This window comes from Sturnira hondurensis, unplaced genomic scaffold (genome assembly GCF_014824575.4).
Source record: "Sturnira hondurensis isolate 20B ecotype Veracruz unplaced genomic scaffold, ASM1482457v3 Scaffold0013063, whole genome shotgun sequence".
NCBI classification, from domain to species: domain Eukaryota; kingdom Metazoa; phylum Chordata; class Mammalia; order Chiroptera; family Phyllostomidae; genus Sturnira; species Sturnira hondurensis.
In genome coordinates this window covers 4,250,897-4,264,347 of record NW_028085694.1, presented here as the reverse complement: position 1 = coordinate 4,264,347, position 13,451 = coordinate 4,250,897, and the positions used below count along the sequence as shown (strand labels likewise).

General features: G+C 42.9%; 1 long non-coding RNA gene across 1 annotated transcript; it reads right to left on the bottom strand.

Annotated features, from left to right (window-relative positions):
- Positions 1 to 407: 407 nt before the first annotated feature.
- LOC118997371 (uncharacterized) lies at positions 408 to 9,342 on the bottom strand. Its single transcript, XR_005068653.1, has 3 exons — positions 9,333 to 9,342; positions 6,409 to 6,418; positions 408 to 521 (listed from the first exon to the last, which is right to left on the bottom strand). It is a non-coding gene; the product is annotated as an uncharacterized LOC118997371 (long non-coding RNA).
- Positions 9,343 to 13,451: the final 4,109 nt, after the last annotated feature.

Genomic DNA, 13,451 nt, shown 5'->3' with positions numbered 1-13,451 from the left:
AGATCGCCCAACTACTGGAATTTGGCTGGTACCCACCAGCTCCAGGATGTTGACATTAAAGATCCCTATCAGGGCCACCAAGGACACTGCCAGCATGTGTACAGCCTCCCCTCAATCTCTTTGTTCTGCTTGTGCCTCTCCCTCCCTATAAAAATCCCTGCCTGCACTGAGATGGAAAGATGGACTTTGAGACACAGGTCCCCATCTTCCAGGTGGCTGAGCTTGGATAAAACCACTTTCCTTTACATCAGCACTGCCTCCCAAGTATTGGCTTTCAAAGCAGCAGGCAGCTGAACCTGCGCATCCAGTTACAGGAATGCAAAATGTACATCCAGTTTGGAACACAGTTTGGCAGTTTCTTACAAAACTATGCATACTTTTATCACATGATCCAGTAATTGTGCTCCTCAATATTTACCCAAAGGAAGTAAAAAGTTATGTACACAGAAAAACCTGAACATGAGTGTTTATGGCAGCTTTACTCATAACTGTCAAAACTTGGAAGCAACCAATATGTCCTTCTATTGGCAAATAGAGAAATAAATTATGGTACATCCAGACAATGGAATATCATTCAACATTAAAGGAAAATGAACTATCAAGTCATGAAATTACATAGAGGAAGCTTAAGTGAAAGAAACCTTTCTGGAAAGGCTATATACTGTATGATTCCAACTATACTCCAACATTCTAGAACAGGTAAAACTATAGATATGGTAGCTGCTAGGGGCTAGTAAAGAGAGAAAGATAAATAGGTGGGCCACAGAGGATTTTTAGGGCAGTGGAAATACTCTGTATGATACCTGTCATACACTTGTCCAAACCCATAGAATGCACAACACCAAGAGTGAACCCTAATGTAAACTATGAAATCTGATTATGATGCATCAATGTAGATTCATCCACTGTAACAAATGGACCACTCTGGTGGGGAATGTTAATGGAGGAGCATATGTATGTACTGGGGCAGGAGGTAGATGGGAAATCTCCACACTTTCCTTTCAGTTTTGCTGTGAACCTAAAACTACTCCCCAAAAAAGTCCACAAAGCACGCCAGGAGCTGGCTGAGGTCTCCCCCATGATGCACCAAGGTGGTCTTCAGAGATGCAAGTCAGCAGCCCGCTGCAGCAGTACTCCCAGCGAAACCGGAAAAGCCGTGTCCTGCTGCTTGTCACAGACCAGACCCAATGAGCAGAGACAGGGGTTGAATCATTGTGGCAGCTTTATTCAAATGGCTGGTGATCTGAGAAGACGGCAGCTTTGGACCCTAATGGACTGTCTTACATTTCCTTCCAAGCCAGCCTTTTTATAACAGAGAACGAAGTGCGGTGAGGGATTTTGAAATTCAGGGAAAATTAGATTAAAAACTGAAGCATTCTCGCTCTGGGCAGTTAGCTGCCTTGGACCGGTGGTGTCTATCTCTCCCTGGAACACAATGGCTGGGATGTCTGCAGCTGTGCCCCAGGAGGTCGGCTGTCTCTCCTGGGAGTGGTGGGTCATTCCTGCAGTTCCTGAAACAATAGCTTTAACATATGCATTACCTCTTAGGCTTATTAACTATTTACTAAAATTTTCCAGCTCTTGAGTCCCATATTACCAGGAGAGGTCAGTGACCAAGACTGGTGTCCACAACAAGCGCCAGATCAAAGGATAGGAGGCAAAACAGACAGAGGATACTGACAAAGCTAGAAGGAGGAAGCCTATCCATTGGAATGTCAGTTCTCCCTTAAATTGGGAGAACTGACAAGATGGTAGATGGGAGGGAGATGATAAGAGTTACACCACAGTCAGAGCGAGGTGCTGGGGCTATTGGGGCTGGTTCCATTTGGACCCCCGCGGCCTGAGTACTCCTGCCAAGTGTGGGGCGGTGATACTCCCTCTCCCCAGAGAGGGCCAGAGGGGCCCCTGAAAGGGGGGAAGAACACAAACACATCTGACTCCACCCTGAAATACATGTACGGAATTTTATTTCCCTGAAAACTTCTCAAGCAATGCCTATTTCAGTAATGTCATAAAATGATTTTTTCAGCAGGCAAAGTTTATAATACTAGAATTAGAAAGACAATTACAGAAAACGTGGATGAGTCATGCACACAGAAAATTGTGACTAAGGTCTTACTCAGCCTACGTTTCTAGCATCCTAATGTCCAGCAGGTGCTGACCATCCAGAGCCTGAAAAGTCTCTGTGATTGTGGCAAAAGAGTTTCAAACTAAAGGCTGGATTCACCAACAGAATGACTTAGTTCTGGCCCTGAATTGATTCCCCGTGACTGACTTGGTAGTAATAGAATACGAGGTAATACTGTGCTAACATGTCATATAAACCTTCACAATTATCGTGGGCCTCCTGGGATGTGGATTCCTTCCCTGTTAGGCAGTTTTTACATTGTTTTTGCTTTCCTTGGCCCATTTGTGTGTAGTTGGCCCATTTGATGTTTTAGTACAAACAAGTATATTGACAGGCACCAAAGTGCAAATTGTTAACCGGGACTGTAGAAGTTTCATAATTTTCTTTCTTTCATTGAATCTACATTTCATTCAGTGAAAAAAATGAAAGTTAGAAGTAAACATAATTCTGCTTTAAAATTAGTTGAGAAAGAAAACTCAGCGGATGTGTTTTAATTAAATTAATTTTAATTAAGTGCTAATGTCTGAAACCCCAAATCAGAAACAGAAATTCTGTTAAGGCCGATGGGTTAACACAACAGGGAGAGTTATGCCCCCAAAGCTGAACAATAATGTGATCCAAACTTAGGACTCCCCCACATACTGCATTGCTTCATTTACCTAAAAAATAATGATGAAATCGATTTCCTACTTACATTGGGTGGTTCCTAAATGAATCAAGATACCAAAGTATGACGTATGTTTGTGTGTTCTCAAAGGCAAGGAGATGAGTACTGCTTGGACAGCCACTCTGTGCTCACCAGGTGCTGAGGGTAACATTGGAGAGGCAGGGGAGTGGGGAAGAGTTCAGGTCAGGGGGATGGGACAAGCAGCCCTCTGATGCCCAAGGTTGTCTGGTGCACCTGCATGGCCAAACCCTCTGCCATGCCAAATCTCTCGCTTCCCTACCTCCCTACTTTCAATAAGCTTTGTTGCTTGGAAACTCACATAAAATGTAAAATGGGAGTGTTGCAAACCAACCTATCATAAACCCCTATGCCATGTTTGTATTGCCTGTGTGGCATTTCAAGGGGGAAGCCTATATTTTAGCCTGCCTTTTGCTGAGAAGCCATGAGGTTTCGTTTGCCTGTCAGGGGGACCTGCGCTCTCACACTCTGATTGCAGGAGGCTTGAGGTCTAGAGATCTCTTTTCTAGGACAGGTGGGAAGTAAAAAAAAAATAGTACTTTTTCTCCCACTGTCTTAGCTCTTCTAGTTGGACTTACAATTAAATTAACAGAGACAGATTAATAGGAGAAAATCAAAATTTTAATATATGTGCACAGGGAATTCAAATAAGCATGAAAATCTCAAAGACAGTGAGATGGCATTGGGTACATATGACATTTTGGACCAAAAAAAGCAGGGAAATGGGTTATTAGATTTCAGGAGTGAGAATGGGCACTTTATAGGTAGTTGAGAAAGAGAGACACACACATGCAGGCAAACTCCTGCTGGGAGACTCAGAAACGATGGACACAGGGGATCTAGCTACCAGGTCCCTGCCTGAAGCCCTCCTCATGGATATAATTCAAATTAGGCTAAAATGAACATCTTAAGATTTCATTCCTGAAACAGCTTGGTTTTTAAAAAAAATCTTTAGGGTGGAAAGGGGGAGGGGGCCTCAAAGGTTCTTTTTGAGTCTTTTGTTTTTTAATAAACAGCTTAAAGTCAATACCCTAAAAAGGCAGCTTCAGGGTGGCAAAACTTTGGTCCCTTTGAGCAGGGAATAGCCGCGGCGCCACTGACAAACCGCGGCTACATCCGCCGTTCCCTAACCTCCTCTTAAATTCCACTGCACAGCCTTCAACAGAGGAACATTTTTAGGAAGTGCGTTTTACATAAAGAAATGGCTGATTGCTATTTCCAGACCAATTTATTTGCCATTATGGGAACCCTCTTTAAGCAAAAGATGTCACGATCTGCGTGACATCTTTCATCCACCCACTTCCCTTTCTCCTTTCTAATGAAAACTGCGCAGTGGAAAAACTCCTTCTGCATCAGCCTGAAGCTTGAAAGGCCATCTGGCCGATCCAGGGCGCTCTGTTTTCTTGTGACAAGAAAATGAGCAATTTGTTTTTTCTTTTAAATGAATGAAAGCAATTCCTCACATTTTTTTTTCCTTCAGAAATAGCAAAAAATTGAACGAGTCTCAGGAAGAAGTTAGCAAACATTGCCAATGTGCCAAAATCTCTACGGGTCTGACAGAAAGAGAACTTTTGACTCTTTCTCCACACCATTGCATCTGTGGCTTCCCAACTTCGTTCCTGCTTTGTTTGCCGTCCACAACATCAGCCAGGTTGCAAACCGTTCCCCCACCTCACCCCAACTCTGCTGGCAAGTGTCTCTAATTGTAGAAAGCACAGTGTAAGTGGCTTTTCCATGGCGGCACAGGGCCTGCTGTCCAAAGATCTGCATCTGAGACCTGCGCCCACCCACCGTGTGCTCGCTGTATAGCCTCGGGTGACATTACTTCCCCTAGCTCAGTCTATTTCCTCCTCTGTATAACGGAATAATAGTACTGCCTACTTCAGTTTCCTCATCTATAAAAAGGAAATAATAACATCACATATCTCGAAGAGGAAATAAAATAAATGCATGCAGGGTGCAGAGCACAGTGTGGTATACAGCAAGCACCCCCAAAATGGTAACTACAGGTATGATGATAATATGGGGATAGCATCCAGAAAGTGATTTTCAACTTAGGCTGGGATTTAAACCAGAACAGAAGGAAGAGAGCTGTCCTGAGACCAGAGCGCAGTCTCCCCGAAGAAATGCTTAACAGGTCTACCTGTACAGTTAATTCCACTCACCTACTGCTTGCACGGCAAGACCCTGAAAAAGCCATTTATCTTCAATTTACCTGGATAATTAAGTCATTAATTAAAATTCATGATTTATTCAATAAATCTTTCCTGAGCAGTTATTATGTTCCAAACACAGTTCCAGATGCTGGAAGCACAGCTTTAAACAAAAATGCCCTGCTCTCTTGCATTCTAGAGGGGAAGTTAAACAACAAACAAGACAAAATAAATACAAAAATATATATAGTATGTTTCATGGTGACAAACTTTATGGGGAAAAATGAATTAGAAAAAGGGTTCGGTGAAACAGGAGTGGAAATGGATGAAGAATTCAGTTTTCAGGAGGGTTGTCAGAACAAGCTTTGTGGAGAAGATGAAGTTGGAATAAAGTCCTGAGAAGATTAAAGAAAATATAATCTGCCCTGGCTGGTGTTCCTCAGTGGACTGAGCACAGGCCTGAGAACCATAGGGTCGCAGTTCAATCCCCCCGTCAGGGCACATGCCTGGGTTGCAGGCCAGGTCCCTAGTAGGGACAACCACACATTGATGTTTCTCACCCTCTCTTTCTCCTTCCCTTCTCCTCCCTCTAAAAATAAATAAATGCAATCTTTTTTAAAAAGTACAAATAATCTAGGTAACTGGAGGGAAAGTTTTCTAGGAGTTCAAACAGCAAGTGCAAAAGTCCTGAGGCAGGGGGATGCCTGGTATACTCCTGTGTTAAAAAAGACAGCAAGAAAGCCAGTGCGGCTAGACTGGAGTCAATAAGAACAGAAGTGAGCAGAAGGCAAGTTCAGGAAAGGTTGTAGGGAGGGACTGGATACTGTAGACCCGTGCTGTCCAACAGAAATATAATGCAAGCAGAAACATGAGCACATACACAATTTCCATGTTTCTATTAGCCGTATTAAAAAGTTCATAGAAATTCATGAAGTTAATTTCTAATATTTTATTTATCTGATATAAGTAAAACATTATAATTTCAATATATAACCAATAGAAAGATTAAGAATTTTTGTTTTGTTGACATAAAATTGACATACAGCATTGTATTCATTTAAGATATACCACATAATGATTTGACATATGTACAAAATAATTAACATAATAAGTTCAGTTAATATCCATCAACTCACATAGTAACATTTTTTACTTGTGATGAAAAAATTTAAGATCTACTCTCTTAGCAACTTTCAAATACACACTACAGTGCTGTTAACTATAGTAGCCCTGCTGTATACACAGCCCAGAACTTATTTTATAATTAGTTGTTTGTACCTTTTGGCCACCTTCACTCATTTCCTCCACAGCCCAGCCCCCACCTTTGGCAACCACCAATCTTTACATTCTTTTGTTCCGAACTAATTCTTCGAAATTCAGTGGGTATTTTACATCTCAGTTTAGACCGACCACACCTTCAGTGCTTTGTTGCCCCCTGCAACCAGTGGCTGCCTCCCTGGACAGCATAGCTGTATAGGCCTTTGTGAAGACACTGGCTTTCACCCTGGAAGAGGAGGGAGCCATGAGAGGTTTCTGAGCAGAGGAGTGACATGATCTGACTTATATTTTGAAGGACCACATTGGTTGCTGCTTTGACACAGCCTATTGTGGGTTGCGGGGAGAAGCAGGCAGACCAGATGGGAGGCTATGGTGGTAGTCTAAGGTGGTGGTAGCTCCCCCCACCCCCCAAGGGTAATGGTGGAACTGGAAGAACTGTTTGAACTCAGAACATACTTTGAAGATGAAGCCAACAGTGTTTCCTGACTGATTGGATGGGGTATGAGAGAAAGAGAGGAGGCAAGAAAGAGACGGAGGGAAAAAACATTATGTTTTCATCAGTTTAAATCACTTGGCCAAAGTATCCACATGTCTTTCTCTGTAACACAAATACACACACACAGAAACAGCATTCAGGAAGAAGGAACCCCAGTAAGAGGCCCTAAGGGGAGAGCGTGCCAGGTGGGCCCAGAGAGGACCAGTGAGAATGAAGAGGAGCAGCAAGGAGGAAGATAGTAGGAGATGTAGTTAGAAAAGTAACGGGGGGTGGATTGTAAGGGAAATGTGTTGTTTTCCACAATTTCAGGGAGTATGGGGAATAACGAGAAAACTCACCCACAAACAAAGTCTATGCCTTCATGTTATGGTTAAAAGTTCAGCTTCAGACTCCTCTGGGCCCAAACCATCTCTTTTCCTGACTCTTTTCTTTCCATGTGCACAAGTTCAGTTCACCTGATACATGTGGAAGGGGAAGACAACTTGAGCAACAAGCTCTTTGGATTTGCTCCAGGACCGGAAAGCTGCCCAGAGGCAGCCCTGCCATGAAGGTGATGAAATTTAAACTTTAGAGCCTTCACTTGCGTGACTTTGTGCTTTGATTTTCTTTTCCTTAAAGAGAGCCTCTCTAAATTGTAGGACCAACGAAACCTGTGTAGGAAGAACACCCCATTTTAGACCTCTCTCAGGAATAAAAGCGCCCGACTTGGCTAACACTCGGGAGGGCCTTGGCCTGTCTGTTAAGCACACCTAAGACGGATCACTTTTGCCACTCGAAGGGAGCCTACACCTACCCACCTGCCACCCTCGGGGAAGGGTGTCAGCCGGAGAAAGTCTGCTCACACGACAAGAGCTGCAGTTTACAGAGGCCGAGCACTGAGGCTGGTTGGTCTGGGGCAATGCAAGCCCGAAGTGTCAGCGGGACTGACTGCATGGGATAAACAAGTTTGCTTTGCTCTGGAAGAGAATGAGGCCAAAACAGAGCCTCAGTGCTGAGAAATGGAAGGAGGAGGTATCCTGAGGACACCACTGAGCCCCTGAACATATTCCTCCCTGAGGCCAGCCCCGCCTTCCTTTCCCTCACTCCTGTAAACCAGTACATTCTCTTTGTGGGATTGGCATGGTTTGAGTTGGGTTTCTGTAACTTGAAACTAGTATGTTCTTAGTAATAAATAGTATGCTGTAAGTATTGCAGATAATGGCGGACAAAAAAATACACTGTCATAGAAAATAATCACAGTAATTATTAAATGAAAAAATCAAATTGCAGAATAGTATCTTTGGTAGCATTCTATTTGTGTCTATAAAGTGCATTATGTGTGTGTGATTTTGCTTTATTTTTATTTATTTTATTTTATTTTTGGTAAATGCCTAGAGAATCGCTGGAAGAAGACTTACCACCCTATTAGTGGGAAACGAGATTGGGAAATTTGTACAGTTCTGCACTGTTTTCTGATGATGAACATGTATTGCTTTCATAATTAAAATACTTAATGTAAAAAGGGAAAGGGAAGAAAGTCACTGAATGTATCCCATCTCTCTGGGTTTCCTGTCAGAGTGAGAGGCACAAAACGGAAATAGTTCTGTTGTTAAGGCAATCAGCACTAGGTTGATTGAGATAGAGAGAAACAGACTTAGCTACACAAAACTAAGTCTAAGATACGTTTGCAGCATATGGAAGTAAATGTTCAGAGCTTAAGCAGTTGGTTAAAACACAAAGAGAGCTGAAAAGTGATCATTGCTGTTTGTCTCACAGTTTGAGGGTGAAGAAGGTGGGGGACAGGGGAAGTAGAATCATACGTGGGGTGTCTTTGCAGAGGTGAGGGGTGGAGACTGGGAACCCACAGGCTAGAACACAGAGGGGCCTTCGCAGGCACTCAGAACCTGCGGCAATACCACTTCCGATTACATGGACGCAGCCAAGACCTTGTGGAACAGTCACTGAAAGGGCAGGTATTAAAGGAGGGGATGGGGAGGAGCTCTTGGAGAGGAAGTCCAGAGGGATCAGAAAGCCGCAGCAGGTGAAGAAGCCTAATCCAGAAGTAGAACCTGAACTTCCCCCTTGCCCCACCCCTCCAACTGAGGTGGGATAGACTCCAGGGGGGTGGCCTTACCAGACTCTATTACCTTGTTCAAAGAGCTCAGGGTAAAGGAGGCGCCATGACCTTGTATATCATTAGAGGCAACATAGAAAAAGACATATATTTCTTCTGATTCACATGACACCAACTTCCAGAAATTAATCAAAGAAAGCTTAAATCTCTCAGTCATAACTCACCAATTTCACAAATTTTACAAATCTGACATGTAGCAAAGAATCAGAGATGGGTTGATACACTTAGGACAAATGTATCAAAAAGAACCTGAGATGAAAGGGGGTGAGTCAGAGGCAGCATCAGCTTCTATTTTCAGAAAACAGCAGCACTGGTCACAAAGCGAAAGGCCGGGGGTGTGCAGGCAGGCGCTCGCACTGAGCCCGAGCCCACATCAGCCTCTGGTCACAGCTGCACACAGAGATAGCAACTCACTATCTCCCCATCTGAGGAACTAAGATAAAAACTGCATCACAACATAGTTCTTCCCGAAAGAAAACATGCACTAATGGGAACCCTGCCTCTGGGGTAAACTCAGTGTTCCCTGCTGATCTGCAGCCTCTAGGATCAAGTTCTTCCCCTACCCAGAAGCCCATTCGAAATAATAATCACCTCTGGACACGCTCAGCGTTGGGGAACTCTCCTGTCTTGGCAGCTAGGCAAAGGCAGAGACGGAACTTAAGTGTCAAGTCTTTGCACTGTGACTTCAAATTTGGTTTTGTTTTTTTATCTCCTAACTCTGGCCCTCTGGCCATCCCAGTCAGCCATTCACCCAACGAGGACGGCTTCTGCACTAAAGGCAGGCTCTGGAAGACATTATGGAACAAGATGTGAGCATGACGCTGCCGTTATAATGGTAGGAGCACAGACTTGCTAACTCACTCTCTAAACCTCGGTTTCCTCAACCTTAAAAGGCAGCTGAAGATGGATACCTTTGAAATTATACTGGGACTTAAAAATAGTGTATGTAAACTTAGTAGGGCTGCTCCATAAGTAACATTTATTACTATTATCACAGACTATTTGAGGAGAGACATCCAAGTATAACTGAAGCTTACAATGCAGTGCCATTAGCTCTGTGATGTAATAAAAGCATGGGGTGTTACTGAAGAGCATGGGGTAGGCTTCTCAATCAATATTGGAAGTAGGTATGAAGTGAAGTTTGAGAAGTTAGAAGGATGCATAGGGGTTAGCCAGGAGAAGGTAGGCAGAGCCTTTCTGGGCAGAAAAAGCAGAGCGTACTAAGGCATGGAGGTGTGAAACACTATTATGCATGGTTTTGGAAAAGAGTCCATGTGACAAAGTAAAGAAAAGGTTTAGGGAGTAGATGGCTGTGGCACAAAAGGGGGGCTCAGGGGCCAGGGCTTGAATAGCCTTGTGTGCTCATCTAAGAGGCTTAGACTTGAGTCTTAATGTTGAGCAGAGATATGGTCAGAGTTGTCAGGGAGTGAATTGGATAGAAGTCAGACCAGTGGCAAATTCCTAAGATGCCACTTTATGAATTCCAAAGCTCATTTGAATGATGGCCTTTAGAGCAGCTATGTCAGAAGAACCTATATTTTAATCCAATGCCTCCCTGGAAGTCTTATTTGCCATAAAGTGAAAGAACAATTGAGATGGATGATGGAGTGATGGAAAATCATGAACATAGGCGTTGGGCTCCAACTACGTCTGAATGAAGACTCTGCCACTTCTTAGCTGAGTGAGTGATCTTGGCAAGGTATTTAACCACTGAGGACCTCAGTGTGTCAATCTGTGAAATGGGGGAAACAATAACACCTGCCTCAAAGGGTTGCTATGAGGATTGTAAGTGGTTAGAACAGAGCATGGACAAGGCAACCACACAGGGCTGACCAGTACTTAGGAGTGGAGATGATACTAGAAAGGCTGGCCTCCGAGCCAGTCTCCACAAGACAGGCGCCTTTATTGGCTTCTTGGCTTTGACTCCATGGACAGAAATCAGCTGCCAATTAAGTGACATGAGCTCATAGTAATTCCCAGTTACTGAGCTAATGTAAAAATAACTTATCTAATATTTATTTGAGCATTAGCATCAATTGTAGTGTCTCGAACAGCCCAGTTAATTATTTTAAGCACCATAAGACAGATACATTATGGTCACATTTAGAGCTTCTTTTTCTTTTTATTCCCATCTATTCTTAAAATATAAAATATTTGGTGCTTACAAAATAACATCAATATATATATAAGGGGGGACCCCCCCAAAAACCCAGAATTATCTTCTGGAGGGTGGGCCCCTTATAGTACAAGCCTCCTGCACTAGAGAAGAGTTTTAGCAACCCACCTGTCTCAGGGCACCACCTGGCGTTGTTCTGAGAGACCGTGTGAGGTTTCAGTGAATATTTTTGAAGACTCGATGCATTTGCCCATTTCAGGATGGGTGGTTTACGAGCACACTTGCCCACATCATGCTGAGTGTTCAGCAGTTTCTGACCAAAACCAACGTGACCACTGTGCCCCACCCTCCCAGTCTTGCCCCGAATGACATTTTTTTCTTGTTTCCTCAGATGAGAAAAGCCCTCAAAGGGAAACGTTTTGCTGAAGTGGAAGAGGTGAAACCTCTTCCTGTTTGAAGCAAACAAACAAACAAACAAAAAACGGCAGAAGCACTACACGACATCAAAATCGACAACTTCAAAAACTGTGTGAAGCAGTGGGAAGAGTCTCGATAGGTGTATTGCATCAAATGAAAGTACTTTGAAGGTGACTGCAGTTAACACATGTATGAAAAAATACACAATTTTAAATAAATAAATTCTGGGTTTTTTGAGGGGTCTCCCAGCCCCGTGTGTGTGTGTGTGTGTGTGTGTGTGTGTGTGTGTGTTTAAGACAAAGCATTACATCAAACCCAGTGAAATCACTATTCTGGAGCATTGTTAGTTCTGCTGAAGCTCCGTGTGTGCCTGCAAAGATCCTAGTGTTTGCATCCTTCCCAAGTTCATGTACGAATATCCTCATGCCAAAGGTGATGCTGTTTGAAGGTAGGGCTTTGGAAGGTAATTAGGTCACAAGTAAGATCAGTGTGGTATAGAGAGGCCTGAGAGGGCTCCCTGTCCCTTCCACTACGTGAGGACATCACAAAAAGACGGCTGTCTATGAACCAGACAGGGCCCTTCCCAGATCATCTCATTTTCCACTTTTGTTGCTGAGAATTCAGCTGTTTCATTGTTATTCCTTTATTAATCGGTAATCTGTGTGTTTTCTCTTAGGTTAATTTTAACACCTTCTCTTTGTCTTTGGTATTCTGAAGTTTTACAACAATATGTTCAGGGAGGTGTGTGTGTTTAGATTTTTCTCACTGGGGGTCCTTTGGGTTTTAGAATCTGAGGTTACTATCTTTTATCAATTCCAAAAATGTCTCACTCATTGTCTTTTCAAATATTGCTTTGTCCCTTCCTCTACTATCTCTTCTTGAAATTCTGGTTAGAGACATATTAAATCTTCTCACTCTGTCCTCAGTGCCTCTTAACCTGTCCTATTTCCCAGCAACTCTCTCTTTGTGCTGCATTCTGTGTCAGGTCCTGCAACCGATGCTTACTGCTCCCTCGGTCTCTCTTCCGCTGTAGTCTTGTCTGCGGCTAATTTGTCTTACTGGGTTTTTTATTTCAATCTTTTCATTATTAGAAGTTCTATGAAGGGAGACCCCAAGAGACCCAGAATTTATTTCTAAAAATTGTGTATTTATTCTTATATGTTTAAACTTCAGTCACCTTTAAAGCATTCTCCATCTGAAGCAATACTCCTATTGAGACTTTTTTTTCCACTGCTCAAGCAGTTTTTGAACTTGTTGATTTTGATGCCTCTTAGTGCTTCTGCCGTTTTTTGTTTCACCTCTTCCACATGGGCAAAATGTTTCCCTTTGAGGACTTTTTTCATCTGGTGAAACCAACACACACACACACAAAGTTGTTTGGGGTGAGATCAGGTGAATAAGGAGGGTGGGGCACTGGGGTCATGCTGTTTTGGGTCAAAAACTGCTGAACATTCAGCATGGCATGGGCTTGTAAATCACCCATGATGAAATGGGCAAATGTGTGGAGTCTTCAAAAAAAATTCACTGAGGCTGAGCACCGCTTCTCAAAACAATGCCAGCTGGTACACTGATACAGATGGGTCGTGAGAACACTCACCTAGCAGAGGAAGCCTGAACTACAAGGGGTGCACCCTCCAGGAGGTAATTCTGGATTTTGGGGGCGTCTCTCCTTGTATTTTGTTATTTTTCAAATATAAGAAATATTTTACAGTCTGTTTCTCTTTCCACACATCTTAAATTTCTTTATATTTTAACATATTAGAAACATTCAATTTACTTTTAAATTCAAAAGAATTTAAAAGTTTATATTTATACATATTTTATTACGCATGTTAAGTACTTCACAGTAAGAGAAGTCCTCTCTATATTTTTACTTAATATTTTTATTATTTCAACTTCTTATGCCTTAGGAAATAAGAGCTTACCTCTGGATCTTCCTCTGCCCCTGGATGTCTAACTCTGGGTCCCGCTAGGAGTGCGGGGCCCGCTCTCACTACACAGCATCACTATTGTGAGTCAGTCCATGTCATCTGCCTGTATCTGCTGTTTAATGCGTTCTTCTCCT